Source organism: Natator depressus, chromosome 7 (genome assembly GCF_965152275.1).
Source record: "Natator depressus isolate rNatDep1 chromosome 7, rNatDep2.hap1, whole genome shotgun sequence".
NCBI lineage: Eukaryota > Metazoa > Chordata > Testudines > Cheloniidae > Natator > Natator depressus.
The window spans coordinates 92,152,468-92,169,839 of NC_134240.1; the positions used below are offsets into that span (position 1 = coordinate 92,152,468).

The window sequence follows — 17,372 nt, forward strand, 5'->3', positions numbered from 1 at the left end:
CACATTCATGCATTCTTTATTAATTCATCACACAAATAGGGGGATAACGCCAAGGTAGCCCGGGAGGGGTGGTGGAGGAGAGAAGCACCAGGAGGGGTGGTGGAGGAGGGAAGGACAAGGCCACACAGCACTTTAAAAGTTTAAAACTTTAAAACTTTTTGAATGCCAGCATTCTGTTGCTTGGGCAATCCTCCGGGGTGGAGTGGCTGGGTGGCCGGAGGCCCCCCCACCGCGTTCTTGGGCGTCTGGGTGAGGAGGCTATGGAACTTGGGGAGGAGGGCTGTTGGTTACACAGGGGCTGTAGCGGCCGTCTGTGCTCCAGGTGCTTTTCCTGCAGCTCAACCATATGCTGGAGCATATTAGTTTGATCCTCCAGCAGCCTCAGCATTGAATCCTGCCTCCTCTCATCAAGCTGCCGCCACCTTTCAACTTCAGCCCTCTCTTCAGCCCACCACTTACTCTCCTCAGCCTGCCACCTCTCCTCCCGGTCATTTTGTGCTTTCCTGCACTCTGACATTGTCTGCCTCCACGCATTCGTCTGTGCTCTGTCAGTGTGGGAGGACAGCATGAGCTCAGAGAACATTTCATCGCGAGTGCATTTTTTTCGCCTTCTAATCTTCGCTAGCCTCTGGGAAGGAGAAGATCCTGTGATCCTTGGAACACATGCAGCTGGTGGAGGAAAAAAAAGGGACAGTGGTATTTTAAAAGGCACATTTTATAGAACAATGGGTACACTCTTTCACGGTAAACCTTGCTGTTAATATTACATACATGGCACATGTGCTTTCGTTCCAAGGTCACACTTTGCCCCTCCCCACTCCCCGTGGCTAACAGTGGGGAACATTTCTGTTCAGCCACAGGCAAACAGCCCAGCAGGAACAGACACCTCTGAATGTCCCCTTAAGAAAAGCACCCTATTTCAACCAGGTGACCATGAATGATAACACAGAAAGATAAAGAACGGATGTTGTTTGAACGCCAGCAAACATACACTGCAATGCCTTGTTCTACAGTGATTCCCGACTACGTGCTACTGGCCTGACATGTTAAAGTGCCTTACCATGGTGAACGGAATAAGGTTGCCCTCCGCAGAAACCTTTTGCAAAGGCTTTGGGAGTACATCCAGGAGAGCCGCAAATGCCACGGCAAATTCATCATTAAACATGCTTGCTTTTAAACTGTGTATACTATTTTAAAAGGTACACTCACCAGAGGTCCCTTCTCTGCCTGGTCCGGGAGGCAGCCTTGGGTGGGTTCGGGGGGTACTGGCTCCAGGACCAGGGTGAGAAACAGTTCCTGGCTGTCGGGAAAACCGGTTTCTCCACTTGCTTGCTGTGAGCTATCTACAACTTCATCATCATCATCTTCCTCGTCCCCAAAACCTGCTTCCGTGTTGCCTTCATCTCCACTGAAGGAGTCAAACAACACGGCTGGGTAGCGGTGGCTAAACCCCCTAAAATGGCATGCAGCTCATCATAGAAGCGGCATGTTTGGGGCTCTGACCCGGAAAGGCCGTTTGCCTCTCTGGTTTTCTGGTAGGCTTGCCTCAGCTTCTTAAGTTTCACGCGGCACTGCTTCGGGTCCCTGTTATGACCTCTGTCCTTCATGCCCTGGGAGATTTTGACAAATGTTCTGGCATTTCAAAAACTGGAACGGAGTTCTGATAGCACAGATTTCTCTCCCCATACAGCAATCAGATCCTGTACCTCCCGTTCGGTCCATGCTGGAGCTCTTTTGTGATTCTGGGACTCCATCATGGTCACCTCTGCTGATGAGCTCTGCACTCACCTGCAGCTTGCCACGCTGGCCAAACAGGAAATTGAAATTCAAAAGTTAGCGGGCCTTTTCCTGTCTACCTGGCCAGTGCATCTGAGTTGAGAGTGCTGTCCAGAGCGGTCACAATGGAGCACTCTGGGATAGCTCCCAGAGGCCAATACTGTCTAATTGCATCCACAGTACCCCAAATTCGACCCGGCAAGGCCGATTTCAGCGCTTATCCCCTTGTCGGGGGTGGAGTAAGGAAATTGATTTTAAGAGCCCTTTAAGTCAAAAAAAGGGCTTCGTCGTGTGGATGGGTGCAAGGTTAAATCGATTTAACGCTGCTAAATTCGATCTCAACTCCTAGTGTAGACCAGGGCCCTGCGTGATGTAATTAAGCCAACTTAATTTTTTAGTGTCGACCAGGCCTGACTATGTTTCCCAGACCTGAAGAAGAGCTCTATGTAAGCTTGAAAGCTTGTCTCTCTCACCCACAGAAGTTGTCCAATAAAAGATATTTACCTCATCCACCTTATCTCTCTAATTAGCCAGGTTGGAATTTCTTATTCTTTATATGAATTAGAACTGGAAATCAATGTCTAAATTGGAGCTGTGACTGGTGGAAAAATCTGCTGTATCATCCGGATCTTTTGACAGTCAGTCATCTTTGGGGGAAAATAGATGTGGAGGATGTATAGAAATTAGATAATCTTGCCTCTATTTACATAAAAAAGCTAACTTTATAAATTAAAGTGGTACTCACTACACCAAAGTAAAAGCAATTTAGTGCTGACAATAGCACGTTGCGATCATAAGAGGAAATGATGTGTGTGACATCTGGACCTACAGAGGCTAGAATGAATAAAAGAAGTACAGTGGCAGTAACTGATGACAGCTCAGATAATCCTGCTTTCCATGAGGCCCTGTAACACTGTTCATGTAATGCAATGAATTCATAAATGTATAAACCTCCTAGGATCACTAGATTCAGTGTACATTCTTAAGGTTATTACTTCTAGTTACTTAGGTCTCTACATTTTGAATGCTAACTTCAGCATAGCAACCAGATAGGCTACAGCAACACTTAGAATGTGGATAAAATTCTTCTTTGTGGCAAATGAAATGTGGCAGGTGTTTACTGTTGTTGTTTGTTTGTTGATTGTTTAATCTGACTGAATGTATCTTAGCTCTTGCTCTATTTAAGGATTTTCCAGGAAAGCAACAAATAATTTTTTCTACTTTGGCAATTTGGATTTAGCGTCACCCAGCAACCGTCCTCTCTCCTTGTTTAATTGTACTGGGGTCATTTCAGTTGCCAGATGCATGCAGCCTTGGAGTGTTCTTGTTCACTTACTGTACACTGTAATACGACTGCTCTGTGCTAGTGGTTGGAGCGTGATAACATCATGGGATTAGCTATAAAACTATAAAATCCTGTTTTCTTTGATGATTGTCCAGAGTCAAATCATCCAGTGTGTATAAAAGTACACACTAATGGGATCGGGCCCTGCAGAAAACACAGGTGCTCCTCTGCCTATCTTCCTGTGGATAACACAGGGGCTTAGGTGGGAGATATGTATCCAGGTGCCTAGAGTGAGTCATCTGTATGCATGCCCAGAGGCAGAAACCTAGGCACACGGGGAACTTCTACAGTGGAAAATTAGGTGCTGAATGAGTTAGAGCACCAACAGGATTTGGCAGGAGCCAAGTGGAAATTCTGTGGATCACAGTGTAGGCTAAAACTGGGGCTTGGGCTCCTAAATCTGGGGTTTAGACACCTAACTACTGTACCTTTGTGGATCTGGGTCAGGAAGCTTAAATTTGAAGATCTAGTGCATGGATATCCAGTGGAAGGATTCAAAGAGGAGAGTTACATGAACAAATCAAGAGGTAAGGATCATGACATTAGTAGCTGCATTTTGTATAGACAGATGGGGGTCAATGTATGGGTTTAGGAGATCAGAAAAGAGGGTGCTGTAGTAGTGAAGACAGGATATAATGATGGCCTGAACATAAGATTTGGCTGTGAGGGTGGAAAGAAAAGGAAAAATTCTGGAGATGTTGAAAAGATGCTGATCAGGATTTGGATGTGGTCTGGACATTTGGGGCAGGAGAGAGGCTGAGTCAAAAATAACCCTGAGATTTCAGGTCTGAGTGCTGGGTAGGATGGTGATGTTAAGATGAAAGAGGTTGGGGGAAGGTTTGGGAGTGAAGATAAGGAGTTGAATTTTGTCCATGTTCAGTTTAAGATTTGACAACAAGACATTCAAGAAGACACATCAGAGATAGACTGAAGTATTGGATTGGATGGAAAGAGACATTTAATGGGAAAAGAGCGATTTGCTTGTAATCAGGATAGCGATGATGATTGAAGCCATGTGAGCTGAGATATTATAAGTCCCATTCAAGCAGGTTTCCTTCCTCCAGCCTTTAGCAAGTACAAAGGAGCTGTGGGAATAGGAACTTATATGGAGGAGGTGGACAGTGGAGGGAATGGGGGCAAAAGGGTACCCATACTGAAAACTTAAAGTGCTTAAAACTTTATCTCAAGAACATTTAAAATGTTCAAAGTTTTACATGGATAAAACTCTTCCTTTTCAGATCATTTACTGTAAATGAGAACCATGTATAAAGCAATTCAACAAGCAATTGTGCCTATTGAGGAACTGGGATTTTGTGACTCCCCATGGATGCACCACAGGAGTTTCATCAGATGAAGCAGATGCTTCTATAGCAAATCTCCAAGCTCTGACTATCTGACAACTTGTGTTTCAATATTCTCCCTCTCCTTATCTTCACTCCCAAACCTTCCCCCCCCCCCACCTCTTTCATCTTAACATCCATGTGCCCATGTTCTCTGGGCTTGGACAGGATGGAAAAGGACTAGGAAAGGGAGAGAGTTGAACCCTAGGGAGATGTCTAAACTACAAAATAAAGGTGTGTTCCTTAAGTCAGGTTAGCTAACCTGTGTTAGCTAACTCAGGTTAAAATAGCAGTGAAGATATAGCAACTCAGCTTCTAACTCAGGTTAGCAGCTTGAGTTTGACCCTAGCCTGCCCTTAAGGCTTGAACTTGAGCATCTAACCTGAGTTAAGAAGAGTCAAGTTGCTATGTCTTCACTGTTATTTTAACCTGCGTTAGTTAACACAGGTTAGCAAAACTGAGTTAAGAACACACCTTTTTTTTGCAGTGTAGACATATCCTAAGTTGTCAGAGACTTGGAGTATGTAAGTGCACTGTAGGGGCAGCTGCCGCTTGCGCACTGGAAAACAGAAGCAGCAGATGATTCTGAGCAGTTCTGCTGGTTTTTCTTGGCAGAGCTCAAGTAGACTTTTGTGGATATGCTGGGGACATAGGCAAGGAGAAATGCTGTTGCAGCTTTCTTTGATTGTGTAACTTCTCAATATTGTGCTTTTACATTTATGTCAAGGCCTCTGTGTTACAACAAATAATAACCCAATAGGACAAGTCTGATGGACCGTATTCCCCACACTCGCCCTGAAGGTGTCAATGTAGGCCAGAGTGGCCAATTAACCTATTAGGCTGCAAGATGAGGGATGTTTAGGCTGAGAGGAAAGCCCAGCTGAAGAGGAACAGGTAGGCTTGGTATAAAGCCAGGAAGTTGGCAGTAGAAGGAGGCTGGAGGAAATAGTTTGCAGCCATTCCCTTGGGGGAAAGCAGGTGTATTTGGGGCCATGAAATTTAGTCCACAGTCCCTCACTAGGAGGAAGGAGTTTGGGCTGACAGACCCAGAGGGGAGGGAGCCAGAAGGTGTAGGAAAGGCTCAGAAAAAAGGCAGCAAGGTTTAGGATGGTGCAGACCTTGGCTGCTGATTAGAGTGTCCCTGAGCTGGAACTTGGAGTAGAGCGTGAGCTCAAGTTCCCCTACCAGCCACTGGGGAAATGCACCATCAGGGCAGTGAATGAGAAGGCTGCCTGAGACTGTTTGTTTGTAAGGAAATGATTTGTTAACCAGGAAGTGGAGGACCATAATGACCTGGCCAGAGGGCCCAGCCACAAAGACAGAACACCCTGAATCTCAGAGCGTGAGAGAGATGACTGGGTGTGCAGTGATCAGAGGAAGGGGACACTGGATCTGGCAATAACTGATCCCCAGAGTGTCCAGGAGGAAGTGCCCCTAATGGTGAGTGGAACCTGTGACAAGGAGGCATTCTAGTATAATATGATTTTGTGTAGGGTAATGTCTACGGACATAGAGAATGCTGTTTTCAGGAAGTGTTTGATGAGAGAGGACTGGTACGTAGGGAGGAAGAAATAAAGCTCGACAGTTGCACTACGTTGGCTTTATCTCATTATGCTTGCACACTGAGCACACACACAGAGCTCAGAATTCTGTGCACTATCTATGAAGTCTTTAAATCTAAATCAATCAAATAGAGTGTGATTAATAAGGTGCATATAATTTTGTTTAATATAAAAATGGGGAAAATGGCCACTCTCTGAGATATCAGAGTGTGTGTGTGTGTGTGTGTGTGTGTGTGTGAGAGAGAGATTTGGAGTTTGTGATTTTTTGTGGCTCTTTAGCTGGAGAAAGACCAAACCTCATGCCAGTGTTAACATTGTGACTTGCAACAAAATTGCAAGAGTTGGCAGACCTTCCCCCAGATTGAAGCTGTGAGGCCAGAAACTCCAGTCTTATGGTGAATTTCAGCTCTGCTTGGGGGAAACCCCTCTGATTGGCTGCTTTCCCCCAATGCCCTGCCTACGGGGGAAGAGCAGCCAGCAGTTAAGTTCTGCAAGAACCGGCAGAGCTCTCTTTCCCCTCCGGAGTGACTCCATTCTCACAGGAGGAGAAGAAGGAGCAGAATGAGCCAAGCAATTCAGGGGGCTTTGCTCCTTCCTTTCCTTGTTTGAGCAATGGATGGATACCACGTCCTCCCTTCTCTCCCTACAATACCAGGTCTGGGAAGGAAGAGATAGGGGGTGAAGATCGCTTGGAGCTTATCCCTCCCCAGCCTCAAAGGGGCACGGATCCTCCTGCAGCCTCCTGAAGACTGGGAGAAGGGGTGAAGAGCCCCAGGAGCTTTAGGAGGAGCACAAGTGAGGCTGATGGGGGAGAACTGGGGGGAGAACTGATGTGAGAGCTGAGGGGGCTTGATTGATGTGGGGTAGTAGACTGGATGGTGGGGTAAGGGAGCAGAACTGATGGGGAAGCGGGAGTGCTGAACTGTTGGGGATTGGTGGTTGAATTGATGGGGAGACTGAACTTATGAGGGTGGGGGTTAGGTGGGGTTAAAATTAATTGCTGGGCAGTGGGAGAGGAAATGTGGTGGTTGAAGTTCCTGCAGGGGAGTCAAAAATTACCATATAAAACACATACTGGGGATGGGCAGGGGGAATTCAAAAATCAAAAGACAGACCAAAATCACAATTTGATTTTAAAAAAACCTCTTATGACTTTTTGGGTCTGACTCATGATTTTTGAACCTGGGAGTTAGCAGTGCTGGTGTTCAGGCACAATTTCAAAAAGGGAGCATTTAAAAATGTTTCCTTTGTGAAAGTTGGTGAATATTTATCCTTTTATAAACATAGGGATTTTAGTCCTGTTTAAAGTGCGGATCTCAACACAACCTTAACTTTGTGGGAGATAATCTTTTCTACTAACAGAAATCATGTGACTTTCTTTATAATTATGACTCTGCAAAATTTTACCATGTGACTGGCAAAGTATGTAGTTGCAGATTCTGATCCGGAATCCATAAGCGGGAATTCTCAACTTGTGAATGGCTAATATGTTGAGAACTGTGTCCTGAATGCTTGAGATGTTTAAAGTTATCACCATGTGCTATCAGGAACTAGGAATAGACACTGAAGTAACAAATAAAAAATGGAAATTAAGACTAGTTAAATCACAGAGGATTTTCATGAGCCACACATACGTTCATTTCTGATGACAGGATTTGCCTACTGTTTATTACTGTGAAATAATTGCTGCTGTGGAGCAGCTGTTGTGTAAGAATGTTGGGTGCGGCGCAGTGACCAAAGGTGACTCACCATCTTGGGAGGCAGGATTCTGGACTGCAGCGACAGCTCAAGGAACTGCAATAGGCAGCAGCCGCTGGTTACTGTGTTCTACCATATTTAAATGAAACTATTGTAATTGTTAAATACAAGCGTTCTGTCCCTTACGGAGAAGACCAAATACTATCAGTGTGCAGATTACTTTGTTTTATATCCCTTTTGCTAGAAAAATTCAGACTGGAAATATGGTGTCAATTCTTAATAGTGAGAGTAATTAACCATTGGAACAATTTACCAAAGGTTGTGATGGATTCTCCAACACTGACAATTTTTAAACCAAGAATGGATGTTTTTCTAAAAGATATGCTCCAGGAATTATTTTGGGGAAGTTCTATACAGTTGGCCTAACTAGATGATTATGATAGTCCCTTCTGGTCTTAGAATCTGTGAATCTATGCTGGTGCTCAGTAAAATGTTTTTAAAAGTGAACTGCAAAGCTGAGATGACAACTGAGTGAAGCTCAGAAATATGTGCCAAAACGTTGTGGTGGGCATTGAGCACACAAATAAAGTGTGTTTAAAACTTATTTTCTCTCTGTGAAATATTCTAATGCTTCCTGGTTCATTAATGACATCTCAGAATTCATTCTGTGTTATGGACACCAGAAGTCTCATGCAACCCTTGGTGCCTCAAACCTGGATAGTGCCTTGAGCAAGGGTGCGTTTACTGATGCATCTTTAGTCCGTCATCCAAAGAACCTGCAGCAAAGTGCACAGTTTTTTGAATAAACTTTATTAATAACAAATGGGAAGAACAGGATGCCAGACTATATATATATATATGCATGCATGCACGTACATAAACACTGGGGCTGGTTGAAAATTTTCGATTAAAACTGTGTTGGAGCACAAGAGGGTAGTGATGGCAGTGCTAGCTGCTATCAGTGGCCTCAGAGTTGATGTGTCGGGATAGGACTATGGCAGGCTATTCTGAATTGGAACTAATAAATCATACCTAGTTTAGCGGTAAGGATGAGTCAGCAGAAGAGTTCTCCATGTCGATGCAGGGTCCTAGAACCTGACATGTTACAGTGTTATTTGCCGTGTTGTTGTAGCCATGTTGGTCCCAGGATATTAGAAATACAAGGTGGGCAAGTTATTGGGGTTGATCAAATATAAGATATTACTTCATCCTCCTCGTCTCTCACACAGTAAGATAACTATACTGTATTCTTTAACCAAACATGATGAGAATCCTTGTTCCAGAGTTACAAGCTGATATTGCAGAGTTTCTGTGCTATGATTTTGAGAACAGTGGCACTGTTAAAGGAACTAAGAAAAACCAAAAAGCTATATGGTGTTGCTTCATAAAATAAATAACCATTTCTGTGGTAAGCTATCATTAACATGCCAAGGAGAAATATAATCAGAAAAATAACACAGGAGACCACAAAGATACTTTGCAGATTCAGCCATAAGCTGTAATTAATATATGTTACAACACCATCACCATACCATGTAACTATATTCTTATGATATACTTTTATATAACAAGAACTGATTTTAAGCCCATAGACGCTGGTATTGCTGAAAACATGCAAAAGTAAACCAGTTAAGCAAAAAGTTAAGCAAGACCGAAGGTCTGAGAAAACACTTGCCTCCTTCCCTGTGACTGTACACAAACAGGGGAGCATGTAGGGCATAGGAGGCTCAGGACTGGCCTTGTGAGAAATGTTGGTACAGTCACTACGTGTGAACAGGCAATGATAATTTCCATGAAGTGCAACCAAATGTTGTAGGCAGAAGGAAGAATGAGAGGGCAAACACAGCATTTTACTGATAGGCAACATTTTCTTTGTCCACAGCTCAAAAACAGCCTGCAAAATCAACACAATTCTATTAGAGAAAGCAGTGAGGCATGAAGCTAGTAAGATGGGGTGGGGTGGGAGGGAGATAGATAGATAAAAAGACAGAATGATCAAGCCAGGAGCAAAACCAAGCAGATGTAAATCTGCTGTTTCCCTGATATCACTGTTTATCATAGGACCAATATTGTCTCATTGTTTCCTTGTATTCCCCTGTTTGTTTGTATCCATTTGTAGTCTCGCACGGCAGACAGGAGGAATAAGACAGACAAAGCACACAGAAGGTCCATAGCACATGACTAAACCCACACACATAGCTGTCACTTCATCAAAAGCACATAACATGGGGCAGTAGACTACAATACAACCCAAAAGTCATTTGATTAGTACAGTGCAACCTCATTATGTTAGGATACCAGTACGTATGGTGGTGAGATAACACGCTCACCAGACACCACGTGCTGCCACATAGCTTCACAGAAGCATTTGGTCAATAAGAGCAACACATGCACAATGAGGTCATCATCAGCAGTATACCAGGTTACGAGCAGGCTAAGATTATATCCTCAGTCATTAGTCAGGTTACACCATAACTGGGCCCATAACAACAATGAATAATGTGCAAAGGGTTAATCAATTCAGTGATTGAATCATTATCTGTGGCTCAGAAGTATATACCAACCTAGTTGCTACAATTATTCGGTGGTGGTGACGGAACAGTTGCTGGTGGTTGTTAGTCATCCTAGTTCTTCATTGCAACCTTCTGTATGTCCCCCAACAATATGGCATTGCACAGCCACAATTTGCAGCATACAGGCACTTGCACATGGACTGCATTTTGTTCAAAGCACAACTAAAATGCAAGCACATTTGAGGATGCCAGTAGTTCACTGAACAACATTCCAGATCTTGCAAACCCTTCTGTGGGAGTGATCCAATTACCATCAGGGTCATAAGATTCAGCAAGAAGTGATATCTACAACATCTTGAGCTGGGCAAAAGCAGCTCTTATTACATTTCTGAAAAGTTATAGCTGGCACTCGCCCTGAGCATTTCTGGGGCAGAGGAAGCTAGAAGCAAGGACCTCTACAGAGGTCATGTAAAGGGAAAACTCTAGGAACAGCTAAGCTCAGGAGAGAGCCTAGATTGCTTTTATTTAAAATAAACTCCAGGAAGGGGTTAAAGATTGAACTAGAGCCAGTGAGTGTGTACTCTTTTAGAATGGGGGTGGGGGGTAGGAGGGGAATATTTTTTGAATTTTATGTACTGATGTTTATAAGATTTATAGCTAATGATATCTTAAAATATATATTGTTTAAAGGCTCCCCTCAGTAATGTAACATATTTATTTGTATATATGTGCTCTTTGTAACAAACAGAATAAGTTACCCTAAACCAGTGGTTCTCAACAAGGGGTACACGTACCCCTAGGGGTACACAGAGGTCTTCCAGGGGGTACATCAGCTCATCTAGATATTTGCCTAGTTTTACAGCAGGCTACACAAAAAGCACTAGCAAAGTCAGTACAAACTAAAATTATATACAGACAATGACTTGTTTATACTGTTCTATATACTATACACTGAAATGTAAGTACAATATTTATATTCCAATTGATTTATTTTATAATTATATGGTAAAGAAAATGTAAGCAATTTTTCAGTAATAGTGTGCTGTCACACTTTTGTATTTTTGTCTGATACAAGTAGCTTTTAAGGGAGGTGAAACTTGGGAGTAACACAAGACAAATCAGACTTCTGAAAGGGGTACAGTAGTCTGGAAAGGTTGAGAACCACTGCCCTAAACTGTTGTATGTAACTGTTTTATCTTTGTCTTATTTTCTCCTTTTATTTGTGCACACCATGGAATCCTATGATACCTTCCATTTCATATTATTATTATTATTTATTATTAAGGCTGTAAGTCTTTCACGGAGGTCATGTAAGTCACAGATTCTGTGACTTTCCGGGATCTCCATGACTTCTGTAGTGGCCAATGCGGCTGACCCCAGGGCCGCCTGAGCAGCTGGGGTGACCCCAGGGCCAGCTGCACCGGCCACTGCTCAGGCAGCCCCAGGCAGCTGGCCCCAGGGGCCGCCAAAGAAGCAGTATTCCTGGGCCCTGCCCTGGAGCAGCCGTCCTGGAGCAGCAGCTGTGGGTCCCCGAGCCAGCCCTTCCCCTGCCCCGGAGCAGCAGCGGCAGATCCCCGGCAGGCCTCACCCCAGAGCAGCAGCAGAGGTGCACTGGAGCACACTCCTGCCCCCCCCCCCCGAGCATCTGCAGCACCCTGGAGCCCCCAGAGCACCTAAGATTTAGTCAGGGGTATTTATAGTACAAGTCATGGACAGGTCAGGGGATTTTTGTTTATTGCCCACGACCAGTCCATGACTTTACTAAAAATACCCGTGACTAAATTATAGCCTGAGTTATTTTCTGATGGTTTTTCTCATGGTGTGTTTGGGGGTGGAGTTTGAATTTCACAATTCTTAGAAATTCGTTCATGTTTTCACAAAATGATCAAGCTGTCTTGTGTTTCAGAAATGACTCCTTCACAGGATGGTGTTGTTACAATGTTGACAATAAATTACTTTACAGATGAGCCATTCATGTCTTTCCAGCATCTAAGAATAACTCTCTTAGCAACTGGTACACAAAGAGATCTAATTCAGTTGCTCCCATGGGATGCCGTGTCTGTCAAGACTAGCGTAACTGGATCCAGCTGAAGTTCTTGTGTAGTTATATTTTCAAGCATTTGTGAAAAGTTTGCCAAAATGTTCTAATTATTGACACCTCCAAAACATATGTTCCCAGCATTTTCCAGATTCGACCAGCATTTATATTTTTCAAGTTGAATATACTCCTGGAGGCTTGTGTGATGGATGCATATTTTATAAAGACAGACAGAAATAGAGTACATATGTACATCTTATTTTACAGTGAGAGTAACAGTAGCAACTTGAGCCAAGTTTGGAAAAATAGTCTCTCCAGGACTGAATGTAGGAATGTGAAAATCAGACCTATGGTCCATCTAGTCCGTATCTCATTTTCAACAATGGCCTATATAAGGTGCTTTAGAGAAAGGTGCAAGAAACCTTCTAATCCCTAGTAGTTAGAAATAAGATCTGAAGAATGAGGTTTAAAATCTCTTCCAAAATTTGTTAGCATTAATTATGGTAACACTGGATATTCTTGATATTGATATAAATGTCCAGTCTCACTTTGAATCCTGTTAAGTTTTTTGGTCTGAACAACTTCCATTGGCAGAGTGTTCCACAGTTCAATTACACATTGTGTGACAAAATATTTTTTATCAGTTTTGAATTTGCCACTTTCTACTTCATTGAATATTCCCTTGCTCTTGTGTTATGAGACAGGGAGAACAGAAGTTCTGGATCTCACTTCTCTGCACTATTAATTATTTTATTTCCTTTATCCCCTGCTAATCTCTTTTCTAAGGCAAACAATCCCAGTTTTTTCAGCCTCTCTTCATATAAGAGTTTTCCCATCCACCTAATCAGTTTAGTCATAAATCATAGAATCATAGAATATCAGGGTTGGAAGGGACCTCAGGAGGTCATCTAGTCCAACCCCCTGCTCAAAGCAGGACCAATCCCCAACTAAATTATCCCAGCCAGGGCTTTGTCAAGCCTGACCTTAAAAACTTCTAAGGAAGGAGATTCTACCACGTCCCTAGGTAACGCATTCCAGTGTTTCACCACCCTCCTAGTGAAAAAGTTTTTCCTAATATCCTGAATAGTCACCCTTCTCTGAAGCCCCTCTAATTCTGCAATATTTCTATTGAGATGGGGTGATCAGTACTGCACATAGTTGCAGATGAGGCCACACCAATGATTTATATAAAAAGCATTATAATATTAGCTGTATTTTTCTCTATGCCATTCCTTATGTATTCTAATATTCTGTTTGCTTTTTTTATTATAGCTACATGTTATGCTTATGTCTTTGTCAAACTGGCCACAGTGATGCCCATGTGACTTTCTTGAGTTAGTAGAGCTAAGTTAGAACTCTGTAAAATGTATGAATAGTTAATATTTTTCTTCCAATGTAGATTACTTTGCATTTATGAATATTGAATTTCATTTCCCATCATGTTTGAACCAAGCTAGATGAATGGGCATTCCCTCTGAAGTGCTTCGATTTGACTAACCTAAATTATTTGGTGTCCTCTGGAAACTTTGCCACCTAACTACTCTGTCCCCATTCCAGATCATTAATAAATATATTAAACACTGGACCTAACACAGAACTGTGATGCACCCTGTTCACCTTGTACCATCACGAAAATTGACAGTTTATTCCCGTACTTTGTTTCCTGTTTTAGTTTTTGGTTCAGGACAATAATTTGCATCTCACCTTGTGACTACTTAGTTTCCTTAGTAGCATCTTGTAAAAGACCTTTTGAAAGTCAAACTGTATTTTGCCAATTTATTTTCCTTTATCCGCTACTTTATTGACACATTCAAGAATTCTAAGAGTTTAGTGAGATGTTATTTATCTTTGCAGAAACTGTGTTGGCTGGACTCTATCATGTCATTTCCCATATGTTTTGTTTTATTTTTAATTATAATCTCAGCCATAATTGTAAGGCTTACTGGTCTGTAATTCCCCAGATCACCCCGTGAACCCTTCTTAAATGTAGGTAGAATTATTAATCCTCTGGTGCATAAGCTGTTTTTAAATGAGAAATTGCATAATTTTTGTTAGCAGCTGAGCTGCTTCATTATTAAGCTTCTTCAGAACTCTTGGATGTGCCATTTGGGTATGGTGACTTATTGCTTTTAAATGATCAATTTGCTCTAGAACCTCTTTTTCTGATAGTGCCTCATCATTTTTACCAGAGAAGAGCAGGTCTGGCATAGGTAACTCCCTCATCCTCGGCGGTGAAGACTAATGCAAAAAATCATTTAGCTTCTCAGCAATGTCTTTATCTTCCTTAATTGCTTCCTTTACCCCCTGATGTTCCAGTGGACCCATGAGTTCTTTTGTGGGCTTCCCACTTCTGATATACTTGAATTTATTGTTTGTTTTTATACCTTTAGCTATTGTTCATTTCAAGCTATGTAAGTTCCCTCTTGCACATTGCCTACTGTAATTTATGCTCCTGTTTATTGCCTTCACTATGGTTAGATTTCCAATTTTTGAAGGATTTCTGTTTTGCTTGAATAGCTTCTAAAACCTTGCCATTTAGCCAGATTGGTTCACTCCTTGCCTTTCTGGCTCTCTTTTTGCTCAGTAGCGGATATGTCTTCTAAGACTCTATTGTTTAAGTAGTGTCTGCTGCATCTAAGGATTTTACTTTACTTTTTGCCTCTTGGGGATCTTTTTATTAGCCTTTTAATTTTATTCAATTTTCCCTTTCTATAGTTGAGCATCACTGCCACTCTTTGGTTCCTTACTTCTCCCTAGGGATGCTGAATTTAAGTATATTGTGGTTACTATTACTTAGTGACTCAGTTACTTCTTGAATTAGTTCTTATGTCACACTTAAGACTAAGTTGAGAATAACCTCTCCTCTATGTGCTCCAGAACTAGTTGTTCCAAGAGGGAATAATTTAAAATGTTGAGAAATTTTCTCTAAACTTTATGTTACTTGCCATTTCCAGTCTCTAGCTGGGTAACTGAGTCCCCCATTATCGGAGAGAGAAGGTAGGCGAGGTAATATCTTGTATTGGACCAGCTTCTGCTGATGAAAGGCAAGCAAGCTTTCAAGCTTACACAGAGCTCTTCTTGAAATCTGGGAAAGGTATTCAGTGTTACAAGGTGGAACAGATCGTTAAGCATAAGGAATTAATACATGTTGCAAGAGAAGATTCAAGATGAAGTGGGCAGTTAACAACTCTGCAGTCATAGGACAAAGGATAGTTAGTGGTTGCAGATAGTTGCAATGAGCCATAAATCCAATGTCTTTATTGAGTCCATGGTTTTTAGTGTCTAACAAAGTTATGAATGTAAGCCCTCTGACACATCTTTTGAAGGTTTTATGCAGGTTTCCTTAGAAGATGAGGACCAAGATGTCTGATATGGAGTGATGGTTTTGTGAAAGGTGTTTGCCCAGGAGTGATTTGGTATTTTTGTTTTTTATCATTTTTCCGAATGAGTTCATTCAAGAGCATAGTGATTGTCTGGTTTCATGCACCATAGTTGTTGTTGGGGCATTCAGTGCACTGTTGATAGTCATGTGCAGGACCCCTGGATCTTGAAAGGTCTGTAATGGAGGTATTATTATTATCCCCTATTATCATTTTGTTAGATTTTGTTACCTCTTTAATCTCTCTCAACATTGTGCACTCAATTTGATGGGGAACCTGGTGTATTGCTCTGATAATTGCACTGGGGCTTTATTCTTTTTTTATGTATTTCACCTCTGGGCACAAACTATGAGCTTCAGTGGGATAGAATTCATGCACCAATGTGTAGGTAGGCCATGGGGCTACAACACAACCTTTCCACACCTAGTTTTGCAGCCAGTAGGCTGGAATAAGAGCCACTGATGCCCCCAATGGTGGGTGTTAAGGTCACTGGATCAGGGTAAAAACAGATTTCATGATTACCTACTATCCTGTCCCCAAACCTCTGCTACTTGCCAGCCTGTTTGAACTGGTGTGCAACTCCTTTCTGAGGCAGGGATGGGGGGCAGAAACTTCCATGTGCAGTTGGTCTGATCCTCTTCTTGGTGCAGCTTTGCAGCAGGCACAGGCACCGACTTTCCAAAGTGCCGGTGGAGGCTCGACTCCCATCTCTGCCCCAGATCCCACCCACACTCCAACCCCTCCTCCAAGGCCCCACATCCACCCTCCCTCTTCCTGCTCCATTCTGCCCCCCCTCCCCCAAGGGCGCCGTATCGTCCCCTCTTCCCCTCCAGAGCCTGCCGCACACCGCAAAACAGCTGTTTACGGTGGGTGGGAGGTGTGGGGAGTAGGGTTGCCAACTTTCTAATTCCAGAGGTGAATGGGGTGGGGATGAGGGATATGGGGGTGGCAGCTCTGGGAGGGGGAGAGGATGGGGGGAGAGTGCTATAAGTGGTACAGGGCTGGAACAGGTAGGTGTAGGGGGCGGGATGGGATGGGACAGGGCAAGGATGCAGTGCGGGGGAGGAGGAGGGATGCAATGACAGAGGGATGGGGGTCGGTGGGATGGGGAAGGATGCAGTGAGGGGGATGGAGGTGCAGCCTCATTCCTAGCACTCGGAGATGGGGATACACATACCTTGAACTCCAGGGTGCTGGCGATGGGTCGACAGACCACGGTTCGCCATAGGGCATGCGCCACAGCTCGAGTCCAGCAGCCACATGAGGAGCGTGAGGAGAAGAGGGCCAGGCAGCAGGAGAGGTGCGCGCCACGCGACCCCTCAACAGCCACCCGCTGAGCGCTTTCAAGTGGAGCTCACACTAGTTCCTCCCCTGCCCTGACTCAGCCAATGGGAGCTGCGCCTGTAAGGGGGGGCAGCACACAGACCCCCCCCGGCAGCTCCTAAGGCTAGGAGCCTGCTGCCGGACAAGCTGGCTGCTTCCCGACCTGGGAGCTGTGTGGTGCCACGGCTAGCAGGGAGCCTGCCAGCCCTGCTGCGGCGCTGCAAACCGGACAGTCAATGGCCCGGTCAGCAGTGCTGACCGGAGCCGCTAGGATACCTTTTGATTGGGTGTTCTGGTCCAAAACTGGGCACTTGGTCACCCTAGAGGGGAGGGAGGGGAAGGCACTGATTGGTGGGGCCCTCAGGCGAGCAGGAGGTGCTGGGGTGGGGGGGAGAGG

At 43.7% G+C, this 17,372-nt stretch overlaps 1 long non-coding RNA gene across 1 annotated transcript in view; it reads left to right on the forward strand.

Annotated features, from left to right (window-relative positions):
* The first annotated feature begins 3,352 nt into the window (after positions 1 to 3,352).
* The window catches only part of LOC141991052 (uncharacterized), a 43,948-nt gene continuing 29,928 nt past the window's right edge, over positions 3,353 to 17,372 (forward strand). The window contains exon 1 of the long non-coding RNA XR_012640323.1: positions 3,353 to 3,648. This is a non-coding gene — a long non-coding RNA (uncharacterized LOC141991052). The remainder of the gene's footprint in view (positions 3,649 to 17,372) is intronic.